At 37.1% G+C, this 17451-nt stretch overlaps 1 non-coding gene across 1 annotated transcript; it reads right to left on the bottom strand.

Moving 5' to 3' along the window:
- Nucleotides 1-14352: 14352 nt before the first annotated feature.
- LOC148579840 (small nucleolar RNA R71) lies at nt 14353-14460 on the bottom strand. The gene has a single exon (XR_015899222.1). It is a non-coding gene; the product is annotated as a small nucleolar RNA R71 (small nucleolar RNA).
- Between the last annotated feature and the right edge of the window lie 2991 nt (nt 14461-17451).

Raw genomic sequence — 17451 nt, 5'->3', positions numbered from 1 at the left:
ATCTACTTGTTTTTGTTAATAAAATAGCCTCTCCTGTTATGCCTTCACAAGGCTGTACTTTTTAATTCTAGTGTTATTTCGTTCGTCATACTTTGCCATTGTGCTAATATTGGTAGATCGAATGGATTGTAGATTCACAACAACCAATTAACTGGCCCTAAATTATGAAAGACTATCAATGGAATCCAGTTTAACAAAATTGATGAATTAACCCTTTATAGATATCAACATTTTAAATTGATTTTAACTACTGTAGGAACTTTAAGATTTCGTCACACAAAGAAAGTTGTTCTGAATATAAAAGATAAATCATGCTTCAACGACACTATACTCTAAGTTCCAAATTTTAATAGAAGAGAAACAAAGTAATTAGACAGTCTTTCAATCTTGGGTATGATTTGGTTATCTTCGTCATCACCATATTCATTGTAGATATTCTTGGCCATGTGCCACACATGGAAATAATTATCCTTGTCCACACTTGAAATAACCCATGGTTGATTCTTGCTCCACAAAAAGTCTGATATCTTCCCCTTGTGACCACCACGAGAAAAGAGTAGCTCAGGAGGACTACTATTACCATCTCCTTCATTTTGCTTATCCCCAACTTTGAGTCATTACCACACAGTATGCAAAATCATAAGCCACCATTTCTAGTTATGTCTAACATTTTGCAAAGGTGCACCAAATAAACATAATAACAAAAGGACATCAATACAACAAATGTCAAAAATGAAAGTGAAGCAACACTCTTGTGGGGTTTCTATTATCCTTTTACCTGTTAAGGTCCCAAACATTCAGCCTTCGGTCAGCTCCTGAAGATGCCAACACAGTCTCATGATTCTGATCCTGTAACACTGATAAACCACTATTTTATGATTTAACTTGTGCTAAATTGAGTGGTTTTTATCAAGTCTTTGTACACTTATTCATACAATTTGCATGATTTTATAATTCCGTCCTAATTTTGTTCTATGATTGAAAACTTGCTTCCTACGCCTTTAAATTGTGTATTTTTAATGTCCTTTTATACCATTTGATGCCGTGATCTGTGTGTTAAGTGTTTTCAGGCTTTATAGGGCAGAAATGGCTTAAAGGATGGAAAGGAGGCTTGCAAAAATGGAAGGAACACAAGAAACTAAGGAGCTGGCCAGCGAGGAATGACGCGCGCGCATACCTGACGCGTGCGCGTGACTTGGCGCATTCTATAGCGACGCGTGCGTGTACCTGACGCGTACGCGTGACACGCGAAGAAGACCATCAACGCGTATGCGTGACTGATGCATACGCGTGACTGACGCGTACGCATGACGTGCGCCACGTGCAGAAAGTGCAGAAGACGCTGGTGGGGGCGATTTTGGGCTAAGTTTGGACCCAGTTTTTGGCCTAGAAACACAGACTAGAGCCAGAGAACAAGCAGAGACTCAAGATACATTCACTTTTATACAATTTTTAGTTTTTTGTTTTGAATCTGAGAGAGAAAAATACTACTTCCTCTAGGGTTCTTCACATTCATAGTTTTAGAGTTTTATGCTTTTGATGTGGAAATGCCATAGAGTTACTACCTCCGTTGAAGTCTCTATCATTCTAGTTTGTTTCCTTATCTCCTTACTCTTTTAATCACCCATTTACCTTATTCAGAGTTACATATGGATATCTTTGATTTTGGAATTTATTAATGCAAAGAATTATTTTTACCTTCAATTAATTTTCTATTATTATTTTATTTAAATTTCTATGTCTTCTCTTCATTCCCTTTTATCGTTTATGAAAATGGCATTCACATCAATGGAGTAGACTCCCAACTTGACTTGGGAGTTGATTAAAAGGAGACCCTTGAGTTGGAATACTCAAGTGTTAAATAGAATTTGGAAGTTGTTGGCTGGCTCTCTAGTCACTAACGCTAATCCTTCCATAGGAGAGGATTAGGACTTGTGAATTGGAGCTGGTTCAGTTACTTGACTTTCCTTTATTCGGTAAAGGATAACTAAGTAGAAACAACAACCTCTTACCAGTACACTTGGGAAAATTCAACAAGGATAAAACTTTCAACTAATCTTCTCCCAGTCAAGGCTTTTTATTTCAGATATATAAAACCTCTTGTTAATTTTTATTGCTTTAATTAATAATTGTTTTAATTTCCCATTCTCCAACTCTGAAAATTCTCAGAAAATTCTTGACCAATAACTTGCAATCTTTTATCAACTCGTTGGGAGACGACCTGGGAATTCTACTCCCAGTAATTTATTGTTAATTTGTGACAACTCTTTTTAAATTGATAAGCGTAATTTTTGTCGGTTAAGAACTGTACTTGCAACGCTATTTTCTTTATAAATTCTTAATCGGAAATTTTTCGCCCGTCAATTTTTGGTGCCGTTGCCGGGGAGTTGCAACAGTGTGCTAAATTTTTGGTTGGTGTAAATATTTTTTTAAAATTTACATATTCGCATATTTTATTTTATTTTATTACCATGAGCTGTATGTTTCTTTCATTGAATGACGCATTCACTACCTGACTCGAGCTTAGCCGCATTTGATCCTGAGATCGAAAGAACTATTTCACGTATTGGGCGAGCTCGGCATCAGTTAGCCTCTGAGGGTGGTGAAGTGGTTACTACCAATTCACCAGTCTTATCCGAGGGCAAATCTGAAGTGCCATTTGAGGAAGGAACAAGCTCCTCTTCTACTGATTCTGTTGATTTACTGATGAGCGGATAATTTATACCCTTTTTGGCATTATTTTTACATAGTTTTTAGTATCTTTTAGTTACTTTTTATTATATTTTTATTAGTTTTTATTCAAAAATCACATTTCTGGACTTTACTATGAGTTTGTATGTTTTTCTGTAATTTCAGGTATTTTCTAGCTGAAATTGAGGGACCTGACCAAAAATCTGATTCAGAGGCTGAGAAAGGACTGCAGATGCTATTGGATTCTGACCCTCCTGCACTCAAAGTAGATTTTCTAAAGCTACAGATGCCCAATTGGCACGCTCTCAATTGAGTTGGAAAGTAGACATCTTGGGCTTTCCAGCAATATATAATAGTTCATACTGATGACATGTCACCATGTCATGTTTTTCTATGCTTTTTCATACAAGAAATAGATGATTTGTGCTTAAATATTGAATGCTTTTGTGCTTAAATGGTATATTTTCTTGATCTTTTAATTTTATAAATCTTGTAGGAAATAAGAAGAAAAAGAAGCAAAGAAGCAAAAAATAAACTAAAAAGGAGAAAAAAAAGAGCTTTGGGGAATACTTTGAAGTTGGAGCACACTTTGGAGCCTTAGGCCACGCTTTTAAAAGCGTGGCCCATGACTAAATTAAAGGAGAATAGGCAATCAACATACAATGCTCCGCTCTTGCCAAGAGCTGAGCATTACCCTGATGCAAAGATGAGCTTAGAAGCAAAATTTTGGCTAAGTTAAAATCTGGGCGCTCATAGCATGACTATGCCTTCTTCAAAGGGCTATAACTTGAGCTACAGATGTCCGATTGATGTGCTTTGAGTTGTGTTGGAAAGCTGACATTCAGAGATTTCCAACGATGTATGGCAATTCATATTTGGCATGAAATTGAGGCACGAGTGAAATACATCTTTAAATGCCAAAAATAAGCAAAAAAATCAGCCAATGCTTCCACCAAGGTTCGAAGAGGGAGACCAAGGGAAGCCAAGAAAGTAGCGCTCACTTAGAGAGCGCTGTGCTCTCCAAGAGAGCATTGTCGTGCTCTCTCCCAAAGAAAATACAAGGAATTTGAGCTGAAATGCCTCCAGCAAGGCTTGAACCTGGAACCTCACTCTTGAAGCACCAATGCTCAGCTCACAAGGAGAGCAGAGCGCTACTCCTTGGCACACACAAGCAACATTGACACGGGCCAAGGAGGCATGAGGCGCGCAATTGACACGGTCCAGGGAAGCAAGGAGCGCGCAAGACAACCCCCACACCAAGCCAATGCTCAGCTCCCCTTGTGAGCAGAGCATTCCCCTGATGCTTCTCCCAGCCAAGGCACGCTACAAGGGATCTCCAACATAAGCTCCAATGCTCTGCTCCCCACTTGAGCTGAGCATCCTCCTGAGAGCAATTTTCACATGGGCCAAAAATTCAATAAAAATTCCATTTAAATTCAATTCCTCTCCAAATTGAATCAAGGCCAACCAAACCCATTTCTGCTCAAATCTAAAGCAAGCAAAGCCCACATCATCACTCAAAGGCACAAGAACAAGCTAGAATTAGGATTTTCATTTAATTTGTTTTTCATTTCAATTTCATTTTATTTTACAAAAAGCCTATATAAGGCATCATTTCCATCTTTGTTTGGGGAGCTCAATTGTAGGGAGGCTAGCTCCACTAGGGAGTAGTAGGATTAGAAAACTCTCTCTTTAATTTTAATTTCTGTTTTAAATCTTGGATTGAGAGTGGAAGGAATTCTGTTTTCATTCTCTATCTGCAACTTCTCTTGTTCTTCTTCTGCAATTTACTTTTCCATTTTCATTTTGCAATTGTTCTTGTTGGATCAAGGAAGGATTTGAGATCTAGACTTGTTTTCTAGTCTCTTCCACTCCTGAGATCTTCAACATTCTTTTAATTTCTGCAATTTAGCATCAGTCATTTTCTGTTTTTTTTTAGTTCTTCAAGCATTTTTACTTTCTGTTTCATTCCTCTTCAATTCCTTCTCCTGCATTCTGCACTTTACATTTGATGCTTGCTGTGAGCTTGATTTATATTTCCTGCAATTTACAATTCTTGCAATTGCTCTAAATTCTTATTCACTGAAATTTTGCTTCTCTGTTTACATTGCTCTCAGCATCCAGTTCCTTTTATATTTTCTGCAATTTAGATTTCCAGTTGCTTGAATTATTCCTTCCATTTTACTTTTCATGCAAGTTAATTCTTCTGCAATTGTTCTAAGTTCTGCTTACTACTTCCTTTAAATTCCCTGCACCCTATCCTCTTTACATTTCATGCAATCTACCTTTCTTTTCATTTAAGATTTTGCCAATTTACAATTCTTGCTCTTTAAGTTTCTGTCCAATTTACTTTCTGCAACTTTAAATTCATTGAAGTTTTATATTCTGTTGATCAATTTCACCCAATCACTCAATGTTAGCTTGACTAAACTAATCACCCACTAAAGTTGCTTGATCCATCAATCCCTGTGGGATCGACCTCACTCTAAGTTAGTTTTACTACTTGATGCGACCCGGTATACTTGCCAGTGAGATTTGTGTGTTTGGAAATTCGTTTTTCCACAAAAACACCATCAAGTTTTTGGCGCCGTTGCCGGGGATTGATTTAGATCAACAATGATTAAGTGGGTGAGAGGTCTAGATCAAGCATTTTCTTTATTTTTATTTTCTGTTTTAGATTGAAACCAAGGTGTTTGAGTTTTTGCCTCACTAAGAAATTCTCATCTCTGATATGAGTAATTTCATTTTTCCTTGGTGTTGCGTTTTCCAAAATTCAAATGGAGTTCAACTCATCTTATGATCAAACAAATTTTATGGGATATTGCCCACCATCACCAATCTCTAATGGTGGCTGGGAATATCACCAAGAAAATACAAATTCTAAGCACTCCAATCCATGGAGAATTGCTTCAGAAACACAAGATGAGAAAGAAAATCATATGGAATATTTTCTTCCACCACAAAATGATTCAAGTCATTATTCCAATGGTGGCTGGGAGTGTTTCCAAGAAAATGCAAATCCTGAGCAGTCAACTCACATGAGAAATTATCCAACCTCACCTCCCACTTCTACATTTGAAAATTCTTCATCACCTAAATATGCCTAAACACAAACCTCCACGAGCCAAAGACTCTCAAAACTTGAGTCCATGTTCAACAGAATGGTGGATGAACATCAACAATCCCGGAAGGAACTAGAAATCCTTTCTCAGGAGACAGATGAGCAATTGGAGAACACAGATAAACACTTAGAACTACTAAGCAAGGAAAATGAAGACCAATTGATGGATGTGAAGGATAAAGTGGAAGAGCAAGATGATGAGGTTACTGCATCAAGTGAACTTTCAATGAAGAATGAGGTGGTTGAAAATGAAACTGCACTTGAGGTGACAAAGGAACATGAACATTCACAACCCTCACAAACTTTCCTTGAATCTGTGATCGAAAAATATGAAGAGGAGATGAAGAAATCTTGGGAAGAACAACAAACCTCCTCCATAAAAGAACTATTAAGTCAAATGTTGGGTGCAAAGAAAGGAGTGGAGGAGCAAGAAAGTGAGGAAGTCATTCCAGAAAATTTACACTCAAGTGAAGCAGAGAAGTACATGAAGGAAGAGCTCATTGAGCCACCAATTCAAAAGGCTCAGGATGAATATGAAACTCCAATAATCACACAGCAACCAAGTCTTGAATCCAAAAAAGTGAAGGCAACTAGCAAGAACACCAATTCTGTCCCTAATCCAGCAAGCAAGATCAATCAAGCCATTTGCAAAAGGAAGCTTGCTGAGGAAAGGCCAAGACAAGGGACACTAGCTGAATCTTTCCCTCCTTTGAGGTCATTCCTCTTAACAAACTGGAAGAAGAGGAAGAAAGTGAAGAACAACATGTCAAGCTAATGACACTAAAAGAGCACTTGTTGGGAGGTAACCCAACCATAGGTAACATTTCTTCTCTGCTTTGTTTTCTTTCTTTGCTTTGTTTAAATTTAATAAATTGGCATATGGTTACATTCTAAGTTTGGTGTTGCCATGCAACACATTGTTTTCAATCTTTTTGGATGATTGCATCAAATTAAAAAAGAAAGTGACACACCAAGATTCTAAGTTTGGTGTGCCACTTATTTTCTATGCAATTCATTCAAGCAACACTACTTGTCTGCATAATCATAATGCCTCTGCAGTTTTATTTCTCTCTTTTAATTTGACACTTTTTCATTCTATTTTCTTTAGTCATTTTTCTGTTTTAAAATGCTTTCATTTTAGTTTGCTTATTTACTGTGTTTGTTAATATATTACCAAGAGAGCTTTATTCATGACAGATTCTTGGCTTGGTAATAGTACTTAACAAATAACAGTTTCACTTGCTTAGTTTTAATTCAAATAAATTGACAAATGATTGCATTCTAAGTTTGGTGTTGCTATGCAACAAAATTTGGTTCCAATACAAGATACTTGAATTAATTTCAAGTGAAAGTATCACACTAAGTTTGGTGTGCCACTTATCTTTTATGCAATGTATTGTGCTCACCTTCTTAAGTTTGCAATCACAATGTCTCTGTCTCTTGTGCCTTGATTATTATCTTTAATTTTGCTTGCTTAGAACACATGTACTACTAACTTTTCATTGTGTAAGACATTCATGATTCATCTGAGCCCCATAGCCATTGTTCTAATTGTTGCTTGAGGATGAGCAAGCATTCTGAGTTTGGCAAGTGAAAGAGGAAGAATAGAGGAAAAAGGACAACAATAATAAAGATGAACTACAAGGTTGTAAAGTTCCTTTTCTTCTCATTTGTTTCCAGCACTTTAAATTGCATGATTGTCTTCTCTGTATGCATGTGTGGTATGAATAAGCATAGCTTGAATATTGATTTGTAACATGTTGCCATGCCATTATGACTACCAACTTGAGTTTTGTAAAGCTTAAAGCAGTAAAGTATCATGATCATAAACAAACAAGGTCATTAAAGAAGATTTTAGCATGTGCATACAAGTATTGGAAAGCTAGTATGATTAATTGTTGCTCAATTGCATTGGATTTTATTTAATTGAAGTTTTCATCTAGGATATTTTGTGAAATCTTTTGAAAATCATGAAAACCTTGAAGAAGCAAATACAATTAAAGCAAGAAAAGAAAAAGGGAAAGAATGAGAAAGCTGAAGGCTCTGAGTACCAATGGCAATTTATTTGCTAAGTACTTGTGGTGTTTATGTATCAAGCCAAATGCTTGAAAACAAAACACTTAGAAGTCAAGGCTAGGCTCAAGTGCAAAAGCACTCCCTCAAAGCTCAAGGTTCTGAGCATCAATGATTAGAGAGTCAAGAAAAGAAAAGAAAAATGAGCTTAATGAAGTCCTCTAATTAAATGCTTATGGTGCTTATGTATCAAGTGGTAATACTTGAAAACAAAGCATTTAGAATCGTAGCTTTGTTATTAACTCATAGAGCAAAGCACCCAAAAGGAGAAGCTAATAAGAAAAATCAAAAGCTTGTTTCAAGGAAGAAATATAAGAGAAAGATTTCATAAATTGAGCTAGATAGAAGCATCAATCATTTACATCTCTTTTGTGATTGAAGCATGCTTAGAAAACTAGCTAACCATGAACATTGAGTTGCTATTCTTCTTACCTTGGATTGTCAATCTTTATTGCATGATTCTTTTCTTGCTTGAGGACAAGCAAGGTTTAAGTTTGGTGTTGTGATGACATGTCACCATGTCATGTTTTTCTATGCTTTTTCATACAAGAAATAGATGATTTGTGCTTAAATATTGAATGCTTTTGTGCTTAAATGGTATATTTTCTTGATCTTTTAATTTTATAAATCTTGTAGGAAATAGGAAGAAAAAGAAGCAAAGAAGCACAAAATAAGCTAAAAAGGAGAAAAAAAGAGCTTTGGGGAACACTTTGAAGTTGGAGCACACTTTGGAGCCTTAGGCCACGCTTTTAAAAGCGTGGCCTATGACTAAATTAAAGGAGAATAGGCAATCAGCATACAATGCTCCGCTCTTGCCAAGAGCTGAGCATTACCCTAATGCAAAGATGAGCTTAGAAGCAAAATTTTGGCTAAGTTAAAATCTGGGCGCTCACAACATGACTATGCCTTCTTCAAAGGGCTATAACTTGAGCTACAGATGTCCGATTGATGTGCTTTCAGTTGCGTTGGAAAGTTGACATTTAGAGCTTTCCAATGGTATATGGCAATCCATATTTGGCATGAAATTGAGGCACGAGTGAAATACATCTTTATGGGCCAAAAATAAGCAAAAAGGTTCGAAGAGGGAGACCAAGGGAAGCCAAGAAAGTAGCGCTCACTTAGAGAGCGCTGTGCTCTCCAAGAGAGCATTGTCGTGCTCTCTCCCAAAGAAAATACAAGGAATTTGAGCTGAAATGCCTCCACCAAGGCTTGAACCTGGAACCTCACTCTTGAAGCACCAATGCTCAGCTCACAAGGAGAGCAGAGCGCTACTCCTTGGCATACACAAGCAACATTGACACGGGCCAAGGAGGCATGAGGCGCGCAATTGACACGGTCCAGGGAAGCAAGGAGCGCGCAAGACAACCCCCACACCAAGCCAATGCTCAGCTCCCCTTGTGAGCAGAGCATTCCCCTGATGCTTCTCCCAGCCAAGGCACGCTACAAGGGATCTCCAACATAAGCTCCAATGCTCTGCTCCCCACTTGAGCTGAGCATCCTCCTGAGAGCAATTTTCACATGGGCCAAAAATTCAATAAAAATTCCATTTAAATTCAATTCCTCTCCAAATTGAATCAAGGCCAATCAAACCCATTTCTCCTCAAATCTAAAGCAAGCAAAGCCCACATCATCACTCAAAGGCACAAGAACAAGCTAGAATTAGGATTTTCATTTAATTTGTTTTTCATTTCAATTTCATTTTATTTTGCAAAAAGCCTATATAAGGCATCATTTCCATCTTTGTTAGGGGAGCTCAATTGTAGGGAGGCTAGCTCCACTAGGGAGTAGTAGGATTAGAAAACTCTCTCTTTAATTTTAATTTCTGTTTTAAATCTTGGATTGAGAGTGGAAGGAATTCTGTTTTCATTCTCTATCTGCAACTTCTCTTGTTCTTCTTCTGCAATTTACTTTTCCATTTTCATTTTGCAATTGTTCTTGTTGGATCAAGGAAGGATTTGAGATCTAGACTTGTTTTCTAGTCTCTTCCACTCCTGAGATCTTCAACATTCTTTTAATTTCTGCAATTTAGCATCAGTCATTTTCTGTTTTTTTTAGTTCTTCAAGCATTTTTACTTTCTGTTTCATTCCTCTTCAATTCCTTCTCCTGCATTCTGCACTTTACATTTGATGCTTGCTGTGAGCTTGATTTATATTTCCTGCAATTTACAATTCTTGCAATTGCTCTAAATTCTTATTCATTGAAATTTTGCTTCTCTGTTTACATTGCTCCCAGCATCCAGTTCCTTTTATATTTCCTGCAATTTAGATTTCCAGTTACTTGAATTATTGCTTCCATTTTACTTTTCATGCAAGTTAATTCTTCTGCAATTGTTCTAAGTTCTGCTTACTACTTCCTTTAAATTCCCTGCACCCTATCCTCTTTACATTTCATGCAATCTACCTTTCTTTTCATTTAAGATTTTGCCAATTTACAATTCTTGCTCTTTAAGTTTCTGTCCAATTTACTTTCTGCAACTTTAAATTCATTGAAGTTTTATATTCTGTTGATCAATTTCACCTAATCACTCAATGTTAGCTTGACTAAACTAATCACCCACTAAAGTTGCTTGATCCATCAATCCCTGTGGAATCGACCTCACTCTAAGTGAGTTTTACTACTTGATGCGACCCGGTATACTTGCCGGTGAGATTTGTGTGTTTGGAAATTCATTTTTCCACAAAAACACCATCAAACTTTGCCCGAGATTTGATGGTCCAAACTAGCGTTCAAACACCCACTAGAGACCCTTTTCTGGCGTAAAACGCCAGAACTGGCACCAGAACTGGAGTTAATCGCCCAAACTGGCACTCAAGCTGGCGTTTAACTCCAAGAATGGCCTATGTACGTGAAAGCTTCAAAGCTCAGCCTAAACACTCACCAAGTGGGCCCCGGAAGTAGATTTCTGCACTATCTGTACTTAGTTACTTATTTTTTGTAATCCCTAGTAACTAGTTTAGTATAAATAGCAATTTTTACTATTGTATTCGTATACTTTATCATCTTATGTTACATTTGAAGGCTGGCCATTTGGCCATTCCTAAACCTTTTTCTCTTATGTATTTTCTACGGTGGAGTTTCTACACCTCATAGATTAAGGTACGGAGCTCTGCTGTTCTTCATGAATTAATGCAAGTACTATTGTTTCTCTTTCAATTCATGTTTACTTCTTCTCCAAGATATACTCTCGTACTTAATTCAGTTAAGTAAGAATGAAAGGGTGGCCCGTGACAATCACCCGCTATCTTCGTTACTCGCTTAGCTAAGATCCGCGTGCCTGACAACCACAAGCGGTCTACATGATGTTCAACGTAGTCATTGGATGACAGCCGGAGTATATTCTCTTGGGTCTCTAATCCACGGACCGAGTCTGTGAGATTAGGATCTTCGTGGTATAGGCTAGAACCAATTGGCAGCATTCCTGAGATCTGAAAAGTCTAAACCTTGTCTGTGGTATTCCGAGTAGGATTTGGGAAGGGATGATTATGAGGAGCTTCAAACTCGTGAATGTTGGGCACAGTGACAGTGTGCAAAAGGATAGAGAGATCCTATTCTGACGCTAGTGAGAACCGGCAGATGATTAGCCGTGCGGTAGCTGTACCTGGTATTTTTCATCCGAGACGAGAAATCCGACAGTTGATTAGCCGTGCAGAAACCGTACCTGGTATTTTTCATCCGAGACGAGAAATCCGACAGTTGATTAGCCGTGCAGAAACCGTACCTGGTATTTTTCATCCGAGAGGATCATACAGCTTGCCATGGAAGGGAGCACGCATGATTGGAAGAAGACAATAAGAAAGCAGAGGTTCAGAAGCAACAAAGCATCTCCAAACGCTTATCTGAAATTACCTCCAATGAATTACATAAGTATCTCTATTTTATTTTATGTTTTATTTATCTTTTAATTATCAAAACCTCATAACCATTTGAATCCGCCTGACTAAGATTTACAAGATGACCATAGTTTGCTTCAAGCCGACAATCTCCGTGAGATCGACCCCTTACTCACATAAGGTATTACTTGGACGACCCAGTGCACTTGCTGGTTAGTTGTGCGGAGTTGTGAAAAGTGTGGATCACAATTTCGTGCACCAAGTTTTTGGCGCCGTTGTCGGGGATTGTTCGAGTTTGGACAACTGATGGTTCATCTTGTTGCTTAGATTGGGTAATCTTATTTTATAGTTAAGCTTTTTATTTTTAATTTTGATAAAAAATATTTTTAGTTTTCGAAAAAAAATCATAAGAATTTTTAAGAATGAATTCTAGAGCTTCTTGAGATATATTGAACCCTGGCTGGCTATTAAGCCATGTCTAATTTTTTGGACCGAGGTTTCCACTTTCCATTGTAGAAAGGACATGTCTGTAATTGTTATGCTAAAGCTTGGCTGGCCATTTGGCCATGTCTAATTCTTTTGGACCGAAGCTTTAGACTAACATTGCACGAATCCTGGAATTCTTATTAAAAATTTTGAATTTCTTTATTTTCTATTTCCAAAAATTTTTCAAAAAATATACAAAAAAATTTAATAAAATCATAAAACCAAAAAAATTTTGTGTTTCTTGTTTGAGTCTAATGTCAAATTTTAAGTTTGGTGTCAATTGCATGTTTTTAATTTTCCTTAGATTTTCGAAAATTCATGCATTATGTTCTTCTTTGATCTTCAAGTTGTTCTTGATGATTTTTCCTTGTTTGATCTGTAATTTTTCTTGTTTTTTATATGCATTTTCGAATTCATGGTGCCTAAAGTTTAAAAATTTCTAAGTTTGGTGTCTTGCTTGTCTTTCTTTTCAAAAAATTTTTCAAAAATATGTTCTTGATGTTCATCATGATCTTCAAAGTGTTCTTGGTGTTCATCTTGACATTCAAAGTGTTCTTGCATGCATTATTTATTTTGATCTTAAATTCTTATTCCTTGTGTCTTTTTGTTGTTTTTCTCTCTCTTCGTTAATTCAAAAATAAAAAAATAATGTATTTCCCTTATTTTACTCATAAATTTCAAAATTTTGGGTTGACTTAGTAAAAAATTTTCAAAATTTAGTTGTTTCTTATTAGTCAAGTCAAAATTTCAATTTAAAAACTTTATCTTTTCAAATCTTTTTCAAAAATAAAATCTTTTTCATTTTTGTTTCATGATTTCCGAAAATTTTTAATTAAGTTTCAAAATTTTTCTCTTAATTTTATTTCACAATTTTCAAAATTATTGCTAACATTTAATGTTTTGATTCAAAAATTTCAAGTTTGTTACTTTCCTGTTAAGAAAGGTTCAATCTTTAAATTCTAGAATCATATCTTTTAGTTTCTTGTTAGTCAAGTCATCAACTTTAATTTTCAAAATCAAATCTTTTTAAATTTTTTTTTCAAATCTTTTTCAAAATAAATTTCAATCATATCTTTTTCAAAACTTAATTACAAAATCTTTTTCTAACTTCTTATCTTTTCAAAATTTATTTTCAAATCTTTTTCAATTAACCACTTGACTTATTTGTTTTAATTAAAAAGTTTACTATTTCTTATCTTTTTCAAAACCACATAACTACCTTCCTCTCTCTAATCTTCGAAAATCACTAACCACTTTTTCAAAATTCATTTTAATTAACTAATTGTTTTAAATTCTAATTTTATTTTATTTCTTTTTTTAAATTTTGAATTCTAACTTATAATTAAAATAAAAACAAAAATATTTTTCTTTTCTTTTAGTTAATATTCGAATACTCTCTCCCTCTCATCTCTTTCTATTTATTTTATTTATTTAGTAACACTTCTCTTCTACTCATAATTCGAACCCTCTCCCTCTCTATGTGTTCGAATTCTTCTTATTTTCTCTCTACCTCATTCTTCTATTCTTCCAGTCTTCTACTCACATAAAGGAATCTCTATACTGTGACATAGATGATTCTTCTTCTTTTCTGTTCTCTTCTTTTTCATATGAGTAGGAACAAGGATAAAGACATTCTTGTTGAAGCTGATCCTGAACCTGAAAGGACTTTAAAGAGGAAGCCAAGAGAAGCTAAAGCACAACACTCTGGAAAGGACCTTACAGAAATTTTTGAAAAGGAAGAAGACATGGTAGCCGAAAATAACAACAATGGTAGAGATGCAAGGAAGATGCTTGGTGACTTTACTACACCAACTTCTGACTTCAATGGAAGAAGCATCTCAATTCCTGCAATTAGAGCAAACAACTTTGAGCTTAAGCCTCAATTAGTTTCTCTAATGCAGCAGAATTGCAAGTTTCATGGACTTCCATTGGAAGATCCTCATCAGTTCTTAGCTGAATTCTTACAAATCTGTGACACTGTTAAGACCAATGGGGTTAATCCTGAGGTCTATAGACTTTTGCTTTTCCCCTTTGCTGTAAGAGACAGAGCTAGGATATGGTTGGACTCACAACCTAAAGAAAGCTTAAACTCTTGGGAAAAATTGGTCAATGCTTTCTTGGCCAAATTTTTTCCACCTCAAAAGTTGAGCAAGCTTAGAGTGAAAGTCCAAACCTTCAGACAGAAGAAAGGTGAATCCCTCTATGAAGCTTGGGAAAGATACAAGCAATTGATCAGAAGGTGTCCTTCTGACATGCTTTCAGAATGGAGCATCTTATGTATATTCTATGATGGTCTGTCTGAATTGTCCAAGATGTCATTGGATCACTCTGCTGGTGGATCTCTTCATCTGAAGAAAACGCCTGCAGAAGCCCAGAAACTTATTGAGATGGTTGCAAATAACCAGTTCATGTACACTTCTAAAAGAAATCCTGTGAATAATGGGATGACTCAGAAGAAAGGAGTTCTTGAGATTGATACTCTGAATGCAATATTGGCTCAGAATAAAATATTGACTCAGTAAGTCAATATGATTTCTCAGAATCTGACTGGATTGCAAGCTGCATCCGGCAGTACTAAAGAAGCCTCCTCTGAAGGAGAAGCTTATGACCTTGAGAATCCTGCAATGGAAGAGGTGAATTACATGGGAGAATCCTATAGAAACACCTATAATCCTTCATGGAGAAATCATCTAAATTCCTCATGGAAGGATCAACAGAAGCCTCAACAAGGCTTCAATAATAATAATGGTGGAAGAAATAGGTTTGGCAATAGCAAGCTTTTCCCATCATCTTCTGAGTAACAGACAGAGAATTCTAAGTAGAGCCTCTCTGACTTAACAACCATAGTCTCTGATCTATCTAAGACCTCTCTCAGTTTTATGACTGAAACAAGGTCCTCCATCAGAAACTTGGAGGCACAAGTGGGTCAGCTGAATAAAAGAATTACTGAAATCCCTCCTAGTACTCTCCCAAGCAATACAGAAGAGAATCCCAAAAGAGAATGCAAGGCCATAACTATAACCAAAGTGGCCGAACCTATAGAGGAGGAAGAGGCAATGATTTCCAGTGAGGAAGACCTCAATAGACGTCCACTGACAAATAAGAAGTTCCCTGTTGAGGAACCAAAGGAATCTGAGGCTCATATAGAGACCATAGAGATTCCACTGAACCTACTGTTGCCATTCATAAGCTCTGATGAGTATTCTTCTTCTGAAAAAGATGAAGATATTGTTGAAGAGCAAGTTGCTCAGTATTTAGGAGCAATCATGAAGCTGAATGCCAAGTTATTTGGTAATGAGACTTGGGAGCATGAACCCCCATTGCTCATCAATGAACTGAATACCTTGGTTCAGCAGAAATTACCTCAAAAGAAACCGGATCCCAGAAGGTTCTTAATTCCTTGCACCATAGGCACCATGACCTTTGAGAAGGCTCTGTGTGACCTTGGTTCAAGTATAAACCTCATGCCACTCTCTGTAATGGAGAAACTAGGGATCTTTGAGGTACAAGCTATAAGAATCTCACTAGAGATGGCAGACAAATCAATAAAATAAGCTTATAGACTTGTAGAGGATGTCTTAGTGAAGGTTGAAGGCATGTACATCCCTGCTGACTTCATAATCCTAGACACTGGGAAGGATGAAGATAAATCTATTATCCTTGGAAGACCCTTCCTAGCCACAGCAAAAGTTGTGATTGATGTGGACAGAGGAGAGTTAGTCCTTCAATTGAATGAGGACTACCTTGTGTTTAAGGCTCAAGGATCTTCTTTTGTAACCATGGAGAGGAAGCATGAAAAGCTTCTCTCAATACAGAGTCAAACAGAGCCCCCACACTCAACCTCTAAGTTTGGTGTTGGGAGACCACCATTAAGCTCTGAGTCCATGTGAAGCTCTCTCAGAGCTCATTGTCAAGCTATTGACATTAAAGAAGCGCTTATTGGGAGGCAACCCAATGTTATTTAATTATATTTATCTTTCATAGACATTTGTTTTCCATTGTTATTTTATGTTTTCTTTAGGTAGATAATCATGTGAAGTCACAAAAGTAGCTGTAGAATTAAAACGGAATAAAAAATATCAAAAATAGTGCACCCTGAAGAACAAGCTTACTAGCGTTTAAACGCTAGTAAGGATAGCAGAATGGGCATTTAACGCCCAGTCTGGCAGCATTCTAGGTGTCAAACGCCAGAAATGGTAGCCAGACTGGCGTTAAATACCTGAAAAGGGTGTCTGGTGTCTGGCTGGCGTTAAACGCCAGAATTGGCAGACAGACTGGCGTTTAATGCCAAAAAAGGGTGTTTAGTTGACATTAAACGCCAGAAATGGGCATCAGCCTGGTGTTTAATGCCAGAAAAGGTAGCAGAGTTGGCGTTAAACGCCAGAAATGGCACACAGAGGGCATTTAAACGCTAGAAAGGTGCAGGGGGTAGAATTCCTTGACACCTCAGAATCTGTGGACCCCACAGGATCCCCACCTACCCCAACTCACTATCTCTCCTTTTCACACCTCTCCATAACACTCTTCCCCAAATACCCTTGACCAAGCACATCAATACCTCTTCCCCAAATACCATTCACCTATCAACTCCTACCCTCTTCCCCATAATCTCTTCACCACTCACATCCATCCATCATAAAACCCCACCTACCTCACCATTCAAATTCAAAATATTTCCCTCCCAAACCCAACCCCCTCTTAGCCGAATTCCCCCTCTCTCTTACCCTATAAATACCCCTCCTTACCACCTTCAATTTTACACTTCATACACACTTAAACCCTCTTGGTCGAAACCAACACACTCCTCCATCTCCTCTATTTCTTCTTCTTCTACTTCTTTCTTTCTTCTTTTGCTTGAAGATGAGCAAACTTTTTAAATTTGGTGTGGGAAAAAGCTCTTCTTTTTGTCTTTCTATAACCATTAATGGCACCTAAGGCTGGAGAAACCTCTAGAAAGAGGAAAGGAAAGGCAATTGTTTCCACCTCCGAGTCATGGGAGATGGAGAGATTCATCTCAAAGGCCCATCAAGACCACTTCTATGAAGTTGTGGCCAAGAAAAGGGTGATCCCCGAAGTCCCCTTCATGCTCAAAAAGAGTGAATATCTGGAGATCCGACGTGAGGTTTGAAGAAGAGGTTGGGAAGCTCTCACCAACCCCATCCAACAAGTCAGAATCTTAATGGTTTAAGAGTTCTATGCTAATGCATGGATCACTAAGAACCATGATCAAAGTATGAAGCCGAACCCAA

This window comes from Arachis ipaensis, chromosome B10 (genome assembly GCF_059453495.1).
Source record: "Arachis ipaensis isolate K30076 ecotype BB chromosome B10, ASM5945349v1, whole genome shotgun sequence".
NCBI classification, from domain to species: Eukaryota; Viridiplantae; Streptophyta; class Magnoliopsida; order Fabales; family Fabaceae; genus Arachis; species Arachis ipaensis.
This window is presented reverse-complemented; position numbering and strand designations above follow the sequence as displayed.